The 11,444-nt window shown below is 49.6% G+C and overlaps 1 protein-coding gene across 2 annotated transcripts in view; it reads right to left on the reverse strand.

Moving 5' to 3' along the window:
* Window positions 1–2,006, reverse strand: part of Sertad2 (SERTA domain containing 2) — a 125,809-nt gene extending 123,803 nt beyond the window's left edge. The window contains exons 1-2 of one of the 2 annotated variants that reach the window (XR_006634133.1): window positions 1,902–2,006; window positions 264–1,674 (exon numbers count right to left, since the gene is read on the reverse strand). The gene's annotated coding sequence lies outside the window, so the exon portion shown is untranslated. Of the gene's footprint in view, window positions 1–263; window positions 1,675–1,901 lie in introns of those variants that run through there. The other variant, XM_045137351.1, reaches the window with a different exon arrangement.
* Between the last annotated feature and the right edge of the window lie 9,438 nt (window positions 2,007–11,444).

Genomic DNA, 11,444 nt, shown 5'->3' on the forward strand with positions numbered 1-11,444 from the left:
TTTATAAAAGAAAATGGGGGCCGGAGAGATGGCCTAGCAGTTAAGGTGTTTGCCTGAGAAGCCTAAGAACCCAGGTTCAATTCCCCAGTACCCACATAAGCCAGCTGCACCAGGGGGCACATGCGTCCAGAGTTCATTTACAATGATTAGAAGCCCTGGCATGCCCATTCTCTCTGTCTTTGTCTCTCAAAATAAATAAATAGCCGGGGTGTGGGGGGGGCGCGCGCCTTTAATCCCAGCATTTGGGAGGCCGAGGTAAGAGGACTGCGGTGAGTTCGAGGCCACCCTGAGACTACATAGTGACTTCCAGGTCAGCCTGAGCTAGAGTGAGACTCTACCTTGGAAAACCGAAAATAAATAAATATAAATAAATACATTTTAAGAAAATCACCACGGGCCAGGTTAGCAATTTGCCCAAAGTCATAGCTCTGGTGAGAGGTTCTGGCAAGATTCAAATTCAAGCAGCAAGCCTCCCCTGGGCTATAAGGCCTTTCAAAGGTTAGGTTTCACTCTCATGAAAAAAAAAAAAAAGTCACCTGGTGAAATTAAACAATTCAGAAAGTCTTTGTGTAAGTCTCCCTGAAACACACTGGAAGGGTTGGGGGCTTGTGGCAAGCACTGCTTTAAAACGGCATTTACACGTAAGTCACTTTTCAATTTAACCACTTTGTACTGATCATAAACACATTTCTGCTCTTTAAAAAGAATTCTTTCTGCAGCAACTTGGCAGATTTCAGTGGAGGAACAGTCTATTCTTTAAAATTAAATTTAGCAACAACTTACTCCGGTTAGTCTGAAAGAGAAGTAGAGAACGAAGTAGTAAGAGGCCTTTCCTGGACTTTAATATTTCAAAACATGTTTGGTTTGGCCTAATTGGAAGCTTGTGGACAACTAGCCCGGTCGGTCCTTGACTTAATGAAAGTAATACCAACTTAAAACGGCTGACTACTAAACAGTAAAGTCAGAAACCAAGTCACGTAACCATGTCTCATAATTCTTTCACCTCAAAACTAAGTATTTCAGATGTGTTAGATTCACAAAGCACATGTGGGCGCATGTTTGTATTTAGAGCTGCCGAAGACCAGATAAAGAAATGAAAAATGGACAAAATTCTGTAGAATGACATTGTGGAAGAGTAATCAAGCACACAAAAGATGGGTACAAAAAAAAATACAATTCATATTCGTCTTACATCCTTACCACACTCCACTGTGTCCAGTGACTGAGAAATAGAAAATTCTGTGTTGTAAGAACAGAGGTTAGCTGAAGGTGACGTCAAAAGTGTATTTTCACCCCACCTTTCTTTCCTCCAACAGGTTCTTTATAACCTTTAATACTGAGTTCACATTTGTTCAAGAGGGAACCCATAAAGTTATTTTAAAATAAAAGTTCTAAAGCAATGCCACTAGGCAACGGTGTCTTCTCTTCCTCTATCACCATGCACTCAAAAATAAATACCTTTTGCTGTTACCTTCATTGAATGAAAGTTAACTTTGATTTAGAGGAAAATGGTACTCATTTAGGCGGTTCACACTTTTTTTTTTTTTTTTTCAGGTCGTAGAGTCTGTCAGATCACATCACTCACTCAGGCATCCCAAAGACAGAATGCATGCCATCACCAATTATTTTATGAGCTGCAGAATGCCCCGACGGGTGGTGGAAGTCTGGCAATACCTAGAAATACACAGTGAGGCTTGGAGGAGGAGGAGGAAGAGGTCGAGGGGCGAGGGGGAAGAGCGAGCAAGCGAGCGAGTGGCCACCTAATGTCCACTGCCCCGGACCAGGCACCTCCAGCCCACATCACGACCCCTGGCCACCGCAAAAGTGGCCTGACAACCACATTCTTTTTTTTCCAAACCCCCTCCCTCCCTCCACCTACCCCACCCCACCCCCAAACTCACCCTTCTGCAAAAGAAGACGGCCCGGGGTCCAGCTCGGAGAGTGGACGTGCGTGGAGGGCAGGGCAGGGCAGGGCAGGGGGCGTCGGGGCGGCGCTAGGCTGCAGGACGGACGGTGGGGTGGGGGGGGGGGGGCTGAGAGTTCCACGCGCGGGGAAATCAAGTCACGGCCCCGGAGGGAGGGGGAGGGGAGGGGGGAGGGAGTGGGAAGCAGCGGAGGGATGGCTCCCTAAATAATAAAAAATAAAAATAAAATTCAACCCCAGCCAGTCCCTGCGAGCCTGCCCCAGCTCGGGCCGGGACCACCGCGGGCAGGGGGTGGGGAGTGGGGGAGGGAGAGGGAGGAGGACGGACGGTCAAGGAGCCCGGGAAAACGGACTCGCAGGGGGCGAGGCTGCACGAGGGCCGGAGGGGACGCGAACACGCGTGGCCGTGGGTCTATCCCATGCCGTCGTCGCGGCGCCCAGACAGAGGAGGAGGCTGGCCGAGGGGAAGTTGCCGCGGCTCCCGAGGAGGAGGAGGAGGACGGCGATGAGGATGAGGAGCTGGAGGAGGAGGAGGAGGTTAGACCGTAACAAGTACAGACACACAGCCATGGATCGGAGCGCGCTGCGAGCGGGGGGCGAGGGCGGCGGCGGCACCGCCTGCTCGGCTCGCTCGAGACATTTAATTGGATCGATGGGTTGTGCAGTGACTCACACACTCTGCCGGCTCGCACGGCAGTCCCCCGCCCGGGCGGACCGGGACGACGCGGAGGAGGAGGAGGAGGAGGAGGAGGAGGAGGAGGGCGGGGTGAGGACCTCCCTCCCTCCCTCCCTCCGCCCCGAGGAACCGCCCGCGGGGCACGGCGGGGGAGGAGCGCAGCGGAGCCGACCAATGAGAAGGCACCGCCGCTCTGACGGGCGTGCGCGCTGGCCAATGGGGGCGTGGCTCCACAGACGCCCCAGGCCCAATGAGTCTTCTAAGGACACTGCCGCGAACAGGGTGGGGTGTGGGAGGGCGGGGGGGGGGAGTGGAAGCGATGAGGGGACGGGGAGAAGTGGGTGGACGTGGAAGAGCTTGAGGGGGGTGTGGCGTGGCGTGGGGAGGGGAGAGGAACGGGTGGAGGCGGGGTGGGGGGGGACGACGAGCCGCGGGAGACCCGGCGGAGCCACTCTGCCCGCCCTGCTCCCGCCTTACGCCAATCCGAGAGCCGTATGCGGGTGATGGGCGTACACCCGTGGCCAATCAGAAGAGGGAGGCCTCCGAACAGAGCCAATGGAAAAGAGAGGGCGGGTCCACCCCATTTCCCCCATCCCTCCCGCCCCGCGCGGTCCTACCGCCCGCCCCGCTGTGGTCAGTCACGCAAATGACAGCGTGAAGGCTGGAGCTGCGAGCGAGGCGGGGCCGCGCCTCTGCCTGCGTGACAGCTGGGGGGGGGGACTGGCTGTGCTGCCGGCAGGAGGTGGTGGCAGCTCCCCCCGCTGCTTGCATGCTTGCATGCATGCTTGCCTGCTTGCTCAGCCTCTGCCTGGCGCTGCAGGAGTGTCCCGGAGGCCCAACCCCACTCCAGGGCCATCGGGTTTGGGGTGAATCATATCCAGACTTGGTCCTGCGTCCACGCAGTGCCCACTCCTAGAGATAGGTTCGTGTGAAGTCCGGTGGGCATGTGCACTGCGCGCGGAGTGGGGGGTCGCGGGGGACCCTAGCCAGCAAGCCTAAGGCCTCGGAGGTCGCTTTTAGCATGGGAAGGGCATGGCTTGCTTTGAGGGGCAAGTCAGCTAGGGTGGGGACGGGTTTGCAACTGCTCCGGATGCATGCTGTTTTTCTACTTTTTTGGAGGGGGGGAGGCATTTCTTAACCTGGTGTGGACGAGTCTGTCCCCCTCCCCTTGCCCACTTTCTCACCTTGAGTTCCGATGTTCCTGCGCACCATCCACTAGCCGACTTCCTCAGAGCCCGCTCCTAGGAGCCGTGTCGTTTCTCAATGTCTTGGCACCTGCCCAGTAGTCATTTCACAGACCTTCGCCTTCTGCATGCCCTTACACTTGGAAGTGACTGCTACATCAACAGACGTGAACACAGCAGCCCCAGAAGCAAGCACACAGTCAGCGCCCACCTTGTTCCTCACAGGGTGCGTTTTTGGAGACAAAGTCTTGCTGGGTAGCCAGGCTGGTCTTGAACTTAGGGAAGTCATACTTGCCGCAGCTTTTCCAGTGATAGGATTTCAGGTAGGAGATACCACACCAGGCACAAAGTGCACTTATGACCCTTACAACAATGGCTTCATGTCGAGCGTAAAAAGACATCCGCTTAGAATACCCAGCAACCACTTACAATATGCAAGTCAACAACTACAGAGTTAGAGTTTAAAAGCCGGGCGTGGCAGTGCACGTCTTTAATCCCAGCTCTCAGGGAGGCAGAGGTAGGAGGATGCCATGAGGTCAAGGCCAGTGAATTCCAGGTCAGCCCGGGCTAGAGCAAGACCCTACCTCGGACAAATGAGAGAGGGAGAGAGAGTTTATTTAGACCTAACACTTGTGTGTAACCAACGCTGTCATCCACAAAGTTCAAAGATCACACAATGCAGTTACAATAAAATAAAATAAAAATTCACAGGCATAATGGCCCATGTCTTTAATCCCAGCATTCAGGAGATTGAGGTCGAAGGATTGCCATGAGTTCGAGGCAAATGAGGGTTGGTTAAAGAGTGACTTCTAGGCCAGCCTTGGCTACAGTGAAGCCCTTGCCTCAAAAAAAAATTTTTTTTTTGCACATACTGGTTTTTTTGTTGTTGTTTGTTTGTTTGTTTGTTTTTATCCTTTTTCAAGGTAAGGTTTCACTCTAGTCTAGGCTGACCTGGAATTCACTCTGTATTCTCAGGGTGGCCTCAAACTCATGGTGATCCTCCTACCTCTGCCTCCCAAGTGCTGGGATTAAAGACGTGCGCCACCACACTTGGCTTCACATAGTGTTTTAAGCTTTATGATTTCGGGGTGGGCAGCTGCATTCACAGCTCCCCATCGGGGTGACACTCAGTGGTTCTTCCCTCCCTTCGCCTTTCTTTTTTTTTTTTTTTTTTCCAGCTAACTAAAACCAACAGTGGTCCGGAACTCAGCCAGGACGGCAGTGAAAGGAGGCCCAGGCTGGTCATATTGGGGCTTTCCTTCATCGTGGTCACTTGAGGACACACGCTCTTCCCCGGGGCTGGGCTGGGACACCCTCCCCTTCTTATTTCAGCCTTACTTTAGGACTTCTTTCTGCATTCCTGAGTCTGCTCATTCAAAGGAGCCGTGCCACACAAACTTCTTGCAGCACACGCCTTGAGCATGCCCCGCCTCCGCCGTGCATCGCGCAGGCCAAGGGGGCCGACAACATTTGTCCTCTAAGATACACTGATGCTCAGCGAGTGGTCACTGCTCTTTAACCACAAACCATCAGAGCCTCCATGTGGCAAACACGGCTGCATTTTTTTTTCCATATTTTTTTGAGGCAAGCCCAACATACTGCCTTGTATGTGTGTGTGTGTTGTATGTATAAAAGAGAGAGAGAGAGTTGTCACCCCAGGGCCACGGCTGCATTTCTAACGTGGGTCACTGCACTACGTGCGGGGATGATACATTTGAGAAAGCTTTCTTGTGCGTGAGGTCATTTAATGCACGGTGGTGGGCTCTAGTAACACAGATGATTATCGTGAATCTGGACATGCACTAATGTCTCCCAGAGGATCTCCAAATACTCCGGGTCAGCATTTGTGATAGAAGTTGAGGCTTGCCTCCCGTCCCCAGCCTGTGTCACTTTGCAGTTCTGTGTCCTCCCTGTTTCTTTCTTTGTGTGTCTGTGTGTGGGGGGGGTATAGTACACATGCGTGTGTATGTGTGTTTATACACACCCGGGCACACCTGTGTCTGCACGTGCATGTGGAGGCCCAAGGCTGAAGATGGGTGTCTACCTCAATTACTTTCCATTTTATTGTACTGTGGCAGGATCTCTCGCTTGAGCTCAGAGCATGCCAGTGCGGCTCATCCACCTAGCCACCTTGCCCCAAGCTACCTTGTTTCTGCCTCCCGAGCGGGTGAACTGCCACCCAGCACGCAACATTGATGTGTGTGCTGAAGATCCAAGCTCTGGTTCTCGTGCTGGGGCAGCAAGCGCAAGTGGCATCTCCCCAGACGCTAGCCCAGTAATTTTTTTTAAATTATTTTTGTTTATTTGAGAACGACAGAGAGAGAGAGAGAATGGGTGCGCCAGGGCCTCCAGCCACTGTAAACGAACTCCAGATGCATGCGCCCCTTTGTGCATCTGGCTTATGTGTGTCCTGGGGAATCGAGCCTCGAACCGGGGTCTTTAGGCTTCAAAGGCAAGTGCTTAATCACTAAACCATCTCCCCAGCCCTGTTTTTGAGGCAGGGTCTTCCTCTAGTCCAGACTGACCTGAACTCTGTAGCCCAGTCTAGCCTTGAACTCCTGGTGATCCTTCTATCTCAGCCTCCTAGGTGCTGGGATTAAAGGCATGCGCCACCAAGATGGCCTTGGGTATTTGTTTCTTAAGCAAATAGACTGAGTGACTTGAATGAATACTCAGTGTTCGCAGCCACGGAGAAACCACAGTTGCTAACCAACACCGGTGCCCTCTGGCACACTGAACTGCAGCTGAAGCAGGTGGGTAGATAGGGAGGTCTTTATACCATGACCAGTACAAAGCAGACTGCCCCTCAAATCCACTGGTGGTGAAGCACCTGGGAAACAACTGGCTGCCACTCCACTCAAGAGAGTGCGCCCCCTACTGGAGGGGCGGAGAAACCTCGTGCTGCAGGCCTGATACTGGAGCGCTCTTAAATTAGACACCACCAGAGTGCATTGAACTGAGTAGCAATCCGCCCCTTCAGGATCTGGTGCAAGAAATTGCTCAGGATTTCAAAACAGATCTGTGCGTTCAAGATACAGCTATGGAGGCTTTGCAGATAAAGGTGTGCTCACAATCTAAGTTACAAAACAAATGAAGAAAAAAAAGCTGTGTTGGTTTGAATGTAGAAACATACCCCATAGCCTCCAGTGTTTGTGATTAAGTTTCCTACTTAGTCCCCAACTGCTGGAGCCTTGATACAAGAGGTGTGTTCCTGGGAATGGCCTTGGTGTTGATGAGTCTAGCCCACTGGCTGTTCAGAGTCAGCTCTCGCTTGCAGCTCTCTCTCTCTCGTGGATATGTGAAGTTGTGAGTCAGTTGCCACGTTTTTCTCCACCCTAATGAAACTTCCCTTTGAAAAAATAAGCCCTATCCTCCCATAAGCTGCTGCTGGTCCCATCCGCAAGAAGCTAAGTGCTGGCACAGTCCTGTGAGAAAGAAAGAAGAGGTGAAACAAGCAGACTTAAATTCTAAGTCTGAAAGAGGAGCATTCAAGAATAAGCCTGCTTCTTAGGAATGCACTTGCAAGATATATTTTTTTAATTTTATTTATTTATTTGAGAGAGAGACAGAGGGAGAGCAAATGGGCACTCCAGAGACTCTTGCCACTAAAAACAAACTCCAGATGCACAGGAGGGTGGGAGGGAAGGAAGGAAGGGAAAGAAAGGAAGGAAGGGGCTAGAGAGATGGTTTCATGATTTAGAAGGCATTGCCTGCTAAGCCAAATGACCCAGGTTCCGTTCCCCAGGACCCACAAAAGCCAGATGCACAAGGCAAAGCATGCGTCCGGAGTTCATTTGCAGTGGCTGGAGGCCCTGCCACACCCATTCTGTTTCTCCCTCTCTCTCTTTCTCTCTTTCTCTCTCTCTCTTAGATAAATAAATAAATAAAATAGAAGCTCAGGGGGGAAAAAAGAACATAAGGAAGAAACTGAAAGATTCATCCCACATCCCCTAGCTAGCAGTATACTTGGGACAAACTTACTTGGGTCAAAAAATGTAAAAGGATGTTATGAGCCAGGTATGGTGGCACACGCCTTTAAACCAGCACTAGGGAAGCAGAGGTAGGGTCACCATGAGTTCAAGGCCACCCTGAGACTACATAGTGAATTCCAGGTCAGCCCGGGCTAGAGTGAGACCCTACCTCGAAAAACCACAATAAAAAAGCTTTATTTCAAGACTGAGCATATTTCTGTTTGTGAATTCTTATACACCTATTAGAGTGCTAGCAGTGTTAATAACCACAAAGATAAAACAATAACAGCAATTGTGTTATCAACTTTGGCCAAGTTAGCTAGCAGTAGACACAAAGGGCTTTTTGTGTTGTTTTGAGAGAACAGGCTGTCCTGAACTCACTGTGTAGCTTGGGCTGGCCTTGAACTCATGGTGATCCGCCTGCCTCAGCATCCCACTTGCTGGAAATACAAGCATGAGCCACCACACCTGCTCTGACAAAAGCCTTTTAATTTATTTTTAATTATTTTTATTATTTGCAAGCAGTGAGAAAGAGAGAGAGGGAGTACCAGGGCCTCTTGCCATTGCAAATGAACTCCCGATGTATGCTCCACTTTATGCATCTGGCTTTCCATGGGTACTGGGGAATCGAACCCTGGCCATCAGTCTTTGCAAGACGTTCCTTTAACCACTGAGCCATCTCTCCAGTCCCACAAAAGCCCTTTAAAGTTGACTGAAAGGGACAAGATGATAAAAGTTATTACTTGGAGAGATTTAAGTTAAATAGGAGATGTAACTCCCATCTGAAATCAGGACGGATAAACAAGTGAAGTTCTATAGTTCTAGAAAGTTCTCCAGGCCCTGTTAGGTTATGAAGCTCTCTCCAACCAGGCATGTTATGTTGAAGACAATCATGTCCCACAAAGATAAACTTAGAGTAAACCCTGCTCATATCACATGGCTTCAAATGCCTATCTCTGCCTTACACTTTCCCTAATGGCTCGAACCAGGCACACTAAGTTCTGACCTGAGTAATTGCTACAATTTCATGAACCTCAGCTTATCATACACAGGAGCAGAACTGAGCCAGGCAGGGAGCTCTTCAGAAAGGTATATGGTCGGAGTAAGCCCAGCTGTCTACACTCCTTCCTAGAGGACTGACAAGCCACCAGGTACCCCTTCCACTGGCTGCGGGGCCTCGAATTCTGCAGAAGCCAGGATGGGATCCTGCAGGGAAGACTGTTCTCAGAAGCACAGCTCCCGTGAGTTCCACTCAGGACAAATCCTGTTCATCACTAATATCACAATAGTGGAAGATTAATACTAGCTTTGCAGCCACTTCATAAACACAACCCTGAAAGTGTCAATGACCTGTTCATCCAGTACTTGATAATCAGTCATTCTCTATTTGCTCAATAATTACTGGGTCGAGAGATGTATTAGGGGGGTAGCGAGAACCCAGATTGTAGAGCCTTCAATGTCTGGCGATGTGTTTTGGTTTATAGAAGACAATAGGGAGCCTTTGGTGGTGTTCAAGAACTGGAATGATAAACTGAAGAGAGCATTTTAAATGTCACTTGTTGAGGAAAGTGACAAGTCCTGCTTTCAAGAAGTAAATGCCCTGTAAGCCCAGAGGGAAGACAGAAAATCCCTGCTTTCAAGGAATTTTAAAATATTTTACGAGCTGGAGAGATGGAGTAGTGGGTAAGGCGCTTGCCTATGAAGCCTAAAGACCCAGGTTCGATTCCCCAGTAACCACATAAAAAGCCAGATACAATGAAGTAACACTTAGGCAAAGCCTAAGGACCCAGGTTCAACTTCCCAGAATCCACAAAAGCCGGGTCCAAGCATATAGACATTTTCAAATGTGATAGCGATTGCCAAATTGTAACAGGGGCCTACCAAATGGCATTTTACAGTACATTTTACAGTAGCAACTGCTGCTGTGGCTGTCTTTAAGTATCAATGCATATATTACACCATACTCTCCACAGCAAAACCATGTTATAATGCTGCTATTAAAGACATCCCTCCAACACACACACACTTCATAGCCAAGGCGTTAGCAGGAACAGCACTTTGTAAGCCAGGCGTGGTGGTGTGCACCTTGAATTCCAGCACTTGGGAGGCAGAAGTAGGAAGATCACCATGAGTTCGAGGCCACCCTGAGACTACATAGTGAATTCCACATCAGCCTGGGCTAAAGGGAGACAATACCTTGAAACGAACGAACAAACAACAAAAAACCCAGCACATTGTATATTACCCTGTTTTGCAGTCATAAATTTTCCCTCATGGTAATCACAGTGGAGTTAGGCTGTTAAAAATGAAACTATATCTACACATGTAAGTACAATCCATTTTCTTAAATCCAACAGTGTACTGTGTATTCAGAATGTGAAACTGACTGGAAACCAAGAGGAAATCTAATTATCAGACTTCCTCTTTAAACTGCAGAAATCGACCAAATCTTGAGAAAAGAATTACAGCTTTTTTGTTTGTTTGTTTTGTTTTGTTGAGGGAGGGTATTGCTCTAGCCCAGGCTGACCTGGAATTCACTATGGAGTCTCAGGGTGGCCTCGAACTCATGGCGATCCTCCTACCTCTGCCTCTTGGGATTAAAGGCATGCGCCACCACACCCGGCTCCAATTACAGCTTTTTAAATTCCCCCATTTTAATTACCACAAACATTAATATACTAGGTAAGAATTATTTTAACCACTTATAATTATGTGGACACCTAAACTCATAAAGTCAGTATCTAAAAGTCATGATTTAAAAAACAAACAAAAAACTAAGACAAACTTTTGCTTTTGTTTGAAGTGAGCAATACTGTCTCTTAGAAGGCCCATCTCCCAAATAAACGCCGTTGCTTTCACGCTTGTTCGATTTTAGCAGATTCTGAAAGCCAGCTACAAACAGCCTTTCCCTGGATTTCAACAGGGTTGGGTCTTCTCCCAGAGTTTAGCATGTTTAGGACAATTGGGAGAGAGAGAGAGAGAGAGAGAGAGAGAGGTCTTTGCAGGCAATGCACACAGAGCACAGGCTCTTCCCTTGGAGGTAGGATTTTTTTTCCTTCAGGATGGAGGGAAGGGGAAGCTGGGTCTGCGGTGGCAGCGTGTCTATAAATAGAAGGGGACAAGTGCATCGTGATGCCGGAGGGAGGATGGGTGTGTGAGGCCAGGATGTGGCCCTGCTGACGGTGCAGGGTGTTCGTGGAGGGAGGAGCAGACCTCGCCCGGGCCCTGCAGGGGACCAGCCCCGGAGCGGAGCAGGCCCTCAGATGGCCAGACCCCGCAGTGTCCGCCAGGGAAGATAACTCAGGTCCTAAGTGTGCAGTCTCAAAGCAGCTTTGCACGCCGGCAGGATTTCCCTCGTGCACATAGATCATCCGCAGTTGATGACACAGTGCAGCCCCGTGTATAATTGTCTGTCCCCGTTTTTCCCTTTCTCTTTCTCTGTCTTCCTTTCTCTCTTTCCTTTCTTTTCTTTTCTTTTCTTTTCTTTTCTTTTCTTTTCTTTTCTTTTCTTTTCTTTCTCCCCTCTCTCTTGTTTTGTTTGTTTGGTTGGTTGGTTGGTTTGGTTTTTTTTTTTTTCCAGGTAGGGTTTCACTCTAGCCCAGGCTGACCTGGAATTCACTATGTAGTCTCAGGGTGGCCTTGAACTCACCACAGTCCTCCTACCTCTGCCTCCCCAGTGCTGGAATTAG

This window comes from Jaculus jaculus, chromosome 18 (assembly GCF_020740685.1).
Source record: "Jaculus jaculus isolate mJacJac1 chromosome 18, mJacJac1.mat.Y.cur, whole genome shotgun sequence".
Classification (NCBI taxonomy): Eukaryota; Metazoa; Chordata; class Mammalia; order Rodentia; family Dipodidae; genus Jaculus; species Jaculus jaculus.